Source organism: Perna viridis, chromosome 15 (genome assembly GCF_037379345.1).
Source record: "Perna viridis isolate PV_CMFRI_1.1 ecotype Kerala chromosome 15, ASM3737934v1, whole genome shotgun sequence".
Classification (NCBI taxonomy): domain Eukaryota; kingdom Metazoa; phylum Mollusca; class Bivalvia; order Mytilida; family Mytilidae; genus Perna; species Perna viridis.
The window spans coordinates 6,315,275-6,323,422 of record NC_142459.1 but is presented as its reverse complement, the minus strand read 5'-3'; positions in this window follow the sequence as shown (position 1 = coordinate 6,323,422).

Here is an 8,148-nt window from a genome sequence, read left to right as displayed (position 1 = left end):
TTCAAATTTAAACGTGATGAAAATTCCCGTTGAGCAACTCAGAGGTGAACTTAACTTTATTAATTTTTAGCTCGTGTTTTCATGAATCTTTATATAATTAATCATTTGGTCGATAACCTGTTCTGGCAATGTAGTTTTTTAAGATTTCTCACCTTGTCAGATCTTATCACCGATTTATCAGGCGAGATTATGTACATGTTATCAAAAAGATACGAATCTGTGACATTTATCTTGATCATTTTAAAACGATTGATTCACTTGCGTTGTTTATATTATTTTGAATCACTGATGATACGTCATATAATAAACACTCCCTGGTTTTATAACGAAGTCATTCTACCTTAAAACTTGCATATGAATGTGTTTGAAATGTGTTAGATTTTTAAATGAAAAACTTATAAATAAAACCATAGTCTTGTAATTAATTTATGTATTATTTACTTTATGGTGGAACGTAAAGAGGAAATGGAAATGGACAACCCTGTCTTACCCCATTCAGCTTCATTTAAATAGACATAGTAAAATCGGATTTGCTCATCAACTGTTTACACAAGCTACATATATGCGATTTAATAGGGTTTTTACCTTGAAAAAATCTGTTATCTTTTATCTCCGAGTTGAAGACATCATTATGAAAAATAAAATTTTCCTCAAATCCATCCTAAAACTAAAATTTCCACTTCTAAAATCACTTGAAATTGTAAATTTGAGGAAAAACTCAAGGATTTTTGTGATACATGGGCCAGTTATAGATATGTTTCAAACATTGCTGTTCACATATAATTATACCAAGCTTTGAATAGACATGAAACACTGACAGTCTATAATTATTGTTTAGCTCTTGCTTTTTTTTAAACGGGTCAAAAAGTAGAACGATTTGTTTGACGCGAATATCGTCTATTTTATTACCCTTATTACCAAAAACACCTGGATACACACCTACCGAACATTACACGACGCAACTAATCAATTGCATTTAGGAAGCACAGTATAACCAGGACGTAAATCCGATCACATGACGACCTATCCATCAATATAGAAAATGTCAACAAATTCCCTTCAGGCCAAAATACACATGTATCATTACTGATATCATTATATTTTTATAATATTTACATCTTTTCAACGCCTATACAATTCTTTCAATAATAAGGGATTTATGTTTTGTTAGCGAAGATTGAGAAATTAAAAGTATTTTCTGTTACTTGGAATATTTCTGTTTGACCAGTATAGTAATAAAATCCGGTAAGTACAAAATTAAGACATTTTTTTTTGTTTTTTTTGGTTTATCGACTAATGTTACTATTAAAGTACACAGTGACAAAATACAGGCCTTTAAAAGCTTATTGAAATTAACCTAGTAAGAAGAGAATTAGTGTTCTCTAGCGATTCAAAGGAAGACAATACACCAGAAACAAAGATAAACACTATGTGTATCGGTGAATCAGAAGATTTTGAAAAGGGGGCCCAGGCTATTATTTGCTCTTCCTTGCCCACATTTTGCACAGAAACAACAGAAAGGGTTCCAACTCATATTTCCTTTTGATCCATCATCGGTGTGCGAGAAAAGTAATAATATTCACTGCATGTCAATCTCGCCAGATTATGCCTTGAAAGGCGCGGAAAGTTGTAATTATATATACAGAGCATTCTAAAGCGGATACAGAAGTCAGTGGCAGATCTAGACTATTTGAGAAGGTGGGGTGCCAGCCCGGGGTTTCACGGAAAAAGGCGGTGCTAGGACATTATTGGGTCAATTTTGCAAATGGAAATGACTAATTTTCCAATAAAAAGGAGGGATACCAACCCCCTGCACCCTCCCCCTGGATCCGCCACTGGAAATTTATAAAATGGAAAAGTTCCGATGCTGAATTTATAAAAATACGGTGTTCAAGACTTTCATTTACTCATTTTTGCTCCAACCCCCGATGTCCTTCCCCTAGATTTTGCCATTTTTAATTATGAAAAGGTGATATACAGTGGAGACAATATTTTTCATATCTTGGTGTGACAAACAATTGCATGTTATAAATTTTACTTGGGTTCATTAGACAGGAACATTTACTACAGGCAGTGCATAGACACTCACCATGTATAACTTGTACAAAACTCATAGACACGTTGGCATTCCATCGATTCTAGTGTCATGGTTTTCGAGATTTGCTAGATTTGTGATCTGAGGACGCTTACCCTACCCATGCTCCCAGTTTTTAGTGGAGTCCGAGTTGCTCATTTGCTTTTGTTACTTTGTATGTATGATTTTAGTTACTTTATGTTCTTGGTTGTGTATGTCTGTTTTCCATGTCTGGTCTTTGTCCCTGGATTACATTCTTTTGATTACCGCTATAACCTTGGTTCCCTTGATTACTCTTTGATATCTTATGTCAAAATGTTACTGCGTATAGTTATTTGAGAAAAAAAAGAGTGTGTAGTTATTGAGAAAAAAACCTTTAACGCGCAGTGAACATTCTGTTAAGAAACACTACTCACCATCAATTATTCGGAAAAGTCTGGTTTTCAAAGAATCTGAATTCGTATTCATTTCAATTAAGATAAGCATGAATAAAGTGAAAGTTTCTGATGGAGCAGCCATTTTTGTCAAATTATCTTCTGATAATAGAAATTGGGAAGTTAAAAAGAGTCAGGATATAGAGACCAAGACGTTTTCTCAGACATATTTATGACAAATTGTTTTGGCTTTTTTTTTTTAAAGTGTAACGAATTAAAGAACAAAGGTTGGCACAATCTTTGGTGAGACAGTGGCGCCAATATACTGTGAAGGTACTATTGTTTTTATGGTACTAATATTTGTGGTTTCGTGGGTAGGTCAAACCACGAAATTTGGTTACCAACAAAAAGGTGATTTCCATTGATTTGTATACTGGATACCTCAAAACCACGAATTCGAGAATCCACGAACTTGTGTTTCTTCTCCGATCCACGAAAATTGGTATCCACGAATAAAAGTACCTTCAAAGTATTGTGTTCGGTATACCAACATACATTCTTCAATCTTCAATAATTTAACTGTTACGTTAAAAAAATTTGCCGAACTGCTACTAAAAAGAGATAGTATGGGTACATGTATGTTTCTTTCATTGTAAAAGTTGATTTTCTCAGCTGCAAATAATCTTTTCACATAAAGGTCAGAAACGGTTTTACTATTGTTTGGATTCTCACATAAAATACCTCTATGGTCTTGCAAAGCGAGAAAACAGAAAATCGACTTTATTTAGGATTTCTCTGTTCAAAATTGTACATAATTGTGCACAATGTGACATAACTCGTCGGGATCCTCGATACCAGTATCGATTTCATGACGATTTGATATCTATCTCCTTTCTATCGTTAATACAGGCATATACTACAAACAGAATATCTGAGAGAATGTGAATATCATATAAAACGAAGGATTGAAGCTACTGAGCTATTTTGCTTTAATTTGTTATGTATTTTTGTTTATGTGAGTCGCCAAACGGTCGTTACTGCCAATTGTATCCGGAACTAGTTTTAAAAACCACCATAAATATTTCATTCAATAGCCATAAAACCATGCAGCAAGAACAGAACATTTTGTTCTGCAATATTACCTACAAACCCATGTACATACATTTGTACGATTGATATATTTCAAAATATTTTTTTTTCAGGTTAAAAGATCTTGTTAATTATGATAAAGAATGCAATACCTCTGGTGATATGGACCATATATATATTATTTTGTACGAGGTCTGTCCTTTGTTTGTCCAAAGGAGAGCCAAATGTATGCGAGAAAAATGTTGCGTAAGTTACTATGAATAATAAAAAATAGTATTAAGCTTAAAAACTAATTATTGTAATCAGGTCATGCACGGGGACGCTCAAGCTTTCACGTATATGTACCCCGACTTGCAGTCATGTGTGCTATTGAAAGGGAAACAGTTTTATGGAACACACAACTTGTTGCTTTGTCTTCTCTTATACACATGTATGACATACCGGTATATAGTAAGGTAACCGATACAAAAATTGAAGTGCCTCATGCCAAAACAAGAAACAAAAAACAAGAAAAACGAAACAAAAAACAAACAAAAAAAACCAAACAAAACAAAACAAAACAAAAACAAAAAAAACAAAAAAAAAAACAACAACAAAAATTTAGTAGCTTGACAGTCAGCTGGAGTAGTCCTTAACGCAACATACATGTATTCTCTAAGCAAAATGAAATAAGGTATATGGCGACTCGCCCTTGCCTGGCAGACAAAATGTCATTTCATAACTTGACACAAGTAATAATAAGCACCCTCACGCATGGGTATTACTAGTATCACGAGTGTGTTCATGACATTTTCGTGACTAATGTAGGTTAGAGAAGGATTTTTTTTCTTATTGGTTGTGTTTTTCTTTATTTTTTAATTAATTATATCCGAATCAATTCATACATGTATAAGATCGTCATGATATGCGAAAATTTAGGGTTTTTACAACCATTATTCCTGAATTATTTTCTTATTATGTAATGTGTGAAATTCTTTTCATAAAGCTTTACGTACAGATATTATGACGGGAATTTTACTGGTTGGTAGAGTGTTTTGTTTTGTTTCCGTGAGACTGTAGGGGAAAGCTTACGCCGTCACAATGTGGACTGGCACCTGTTAATTCTAGGCAGCAGTTAATCCTTGGCAACTAAAATAGCAATACGTCAGTGTAGTTGGTACCAGACTTTATTTTTTGAATTCATAAATACATGTGAAATTCAATAGTAATTAGTTGAAAGAATTCATATTTAAACATAACAATCAACAAACTAAAACTATTATAATTTATAGATACAAGATATAAATTCAATAATATGATATCATAAAATAAATTAAGTATTTAAATTAACAAGTTTTTCTCGAAATAAAATATCTTTATACAAAATTAATAACAAAAATAATACTTTACCTAAAATAACAATACGTCAGTGTAGTTGGTACCAGACGCCCGAAACGGCCAACGTCACCCATTATATAGAGGCCTGATGTTGAACCTGCCGTTCGATTCGTCCAGTAAGACCAACCCACTGTTCATACATAATGAGCAGCACAAAAGAAAGAGGCACCCATAAACAATCAGAGTTCAATAAAAGAAGAGTTTCTTTAAATTTCACATATATCTAATCTTCTTTCGAAACGTAAATATAAACATTTGCCAAAAAGCAGTTAACCCAATTAATTAGTTTTAAATTCCGAAACAAGTAATTCTAAATCATCTTTATTAATCAATTTACTTATTCCAGCCTTAATTCTGTAAGTACAAAGATATTAATAAAACTATGGCACAGTTACGCTTAACTCGGTCACTGACTTATCTAGGTCGTAATTATCGTTTTCCTTCTTTTTAATTAAAATTGTATCACGCAACTTATCAATTCAGAATGGAGAGTGATTTGACCTATCCCTGAGTTATTAAAACCTATTCCCAATTCTCAAAAAAAAAAGGTATTAATTTAGCTGGAGATGTCATTAATGCCATCGTTTGCATTATTAAATCACTTTCATCTGAATTTATTTCGAAAGAATGACTAGTGGGATTAATCAAGTAATGAAATTGCTCGACCTTGTTTTTCTGACCTAGTAATAATATTTTTTGTTAAGTACAGGAAAGCTAAATTTTGTATCACAATACAGTCAAGGCAGGGTGAGACATATTAGCGCATCTGAAAGAAAACCTTTTAATGGACAAATTTATCATTGAACATAAAAAAATAATAGAATCCAGTACTGATGTATATTTTATAGATAGGCTTTCTGATTTGCCACACTTTCTGGAAACTAAGACAAAGAAATATAGTATACATGGCTTTGCAATTCATAAGTTGCATTCAATTATGGAGCAACTATTTGATTTCTCTAGGAAAGGAGGGGGGAGGGTAGGAATAAATTTGTGTCCTGAATTTTTTTTCAGTATAATTGTAGACCAGAATTTTTTTTTCATGCTCTAGCGTTTCCTTGATTTTTTTTTCAAGCAAGATCCATAGTTTTGTCCTACCACTTGCATCCTGCATTTTTATTTTACCCAATAGTTTACCCTGGATTGGTTTTAACCATAAATTATATTTCAAAATTAATTCTACCCCCAATAAATCAAATGGTCGCTCCCTTCCCGAGTAATTCCGATTTTATTCAATTTTTCGGTGAATTTGGCGGGAAATAAAGTGAAAGTAAAAATAGGAGAGGTCATGCAAAACCATCCCCTTTAACATGTAATTATATAAAGAGCATTTTTAAATCGGGTACAGGAAAAGTTCTCAGGAATTTCTTTCGTAAGGAGGTTTTATTATTACAAATCTTGAAATTAGGGTTTTACCCATTGTATGCCATTATAAATTTTCAAAATCGTCATATCTTTGGTAAAGTTACACACTTGAAAAGAAGCATTAATTCAAACATCAGACAGATTTATAAAATATTTGTTGTTTTCTTATAGAACAGTCAAGTCTGTGATAAAATATGTGGCCACACCATATGAGACCTGCCAGAGAACATGGTGTCTGAGTTTGCTCGATCTGTTCAGATGTAACAAATGCAGGTATGTTCAATTTGTTATTGAAACTCGTGTCTAAACCAGGTAATACCCAGAAACCTTTGGAACAGTTAGGACATGCTGAAGATTAGACTGACCCGTTAACACATTCTTATGTGGGAGATTTTTAATGTGAAAGTTCAATTATTTAGTATTTTTCACAGTAAATAATGTAATTGTAAAGTGGAGAGATAACAGGCATGAAATACTCATTTTAAAAATGATTTAAAAATGAGTATGTATTTTTATTCATATATCTCAGTTTTCATGATTTGTGAAAATGCTTTATTTGTTTGTCCACTTCTTGAATTCATCATTTTTTTTTATACTTTTTATTCAAACAATTTCTATTTGTTTTAATTACAAAATTACATAATAACAAAATTTACTTTGCTTTGATATATTTCTTCCACATATTTTCATTTGTAACACATTTTAAGTATATGAACAAAATTTAGTGTGTCTATACTCTTTGTGATAGGCAACATCAAGCCTTTCAGACACCTGCAGTACTAGTCAGATTAAGAGTGATGATGGTTTTGTTTTTGCCAATCCAAGGGTTGGGGTTGGAACCTTCCACCCCATTATTGGAAAACTTTTTTTAATTGGAGTAACAATTTGTCCCCTATTTAAAGTCTCTTGATCCTTGCCAGTTTTTGCTGCTGGCTTGAAATGTAGTGATGATTGTTTTTTTTTTATGGTTTTAACTATCCTAACTGATCTCGAACAACCACCCCTTACATGGATTCTATTTGCATTAGTAAATGTCTGTTAGTGGTTGGAGTTAGCGGAGCCCAGCCGTCGGGATATCTTACCTTAGAATTCAGTCAGTGTATGTCCTACTAGCGGCTGGGCTGCTGTTGACGCCAAACCCCTGTGGGTCTCAGAGAGTTTCCCCACTCTAACTGGGAGTACATCAAGTGTAGAGTGGCTTGAAATGTTTATGATAGAGTTTAATTATACACAACCTTAAGCGGTAACCATGACAACCGTGTAACCTAAACAACTTCTGAGTTCTCTTTGTAATAAATTGTCTATGTTAAAGTGGGTTCAACTTGTGTAAACCAAAACACCTGCCTAAATAAATAAGTGTTTATTAGAAGTTTATAATACAGAAAAACCCGACCACAAACCATAGTGGTGCACTGTGTTGGGAAAGATGCCACATTCCTCGCATGTTAAAGAACCCTGCTGTGGTATTCGATAGGAGTAGGAACCTTTGTGCTCCGCCACAGGAGGCTATATTGCCCGACCCTACCCATCCCTCCCTTTTTCTTTTGGCAATCAAAAGTTGTCGACCCTATTATCCTTGTGTCCCATCCCATTTTTCATTTCATCATTTCATGTTCATCGTCTGAATATAGCTGAAATGCTGCTGCTCGGACATTAAACCCCAACAATCAATCAGTCATTAGAAGTTTAAAATGATTTTGATTCAGAAAAAAGGATTTATCGAATCAAAATGAAAAAACACAAAAGTCTCAAAATTAACAATTTGCCTTCAGTCATTAAATTTTTTTTGTGTGTTTTAGGACCAAGTATAAGTCAACCCAGAAGACAGAGGAGTCCAAGATATACACAACAGAGTATGTTTGTTGTTCT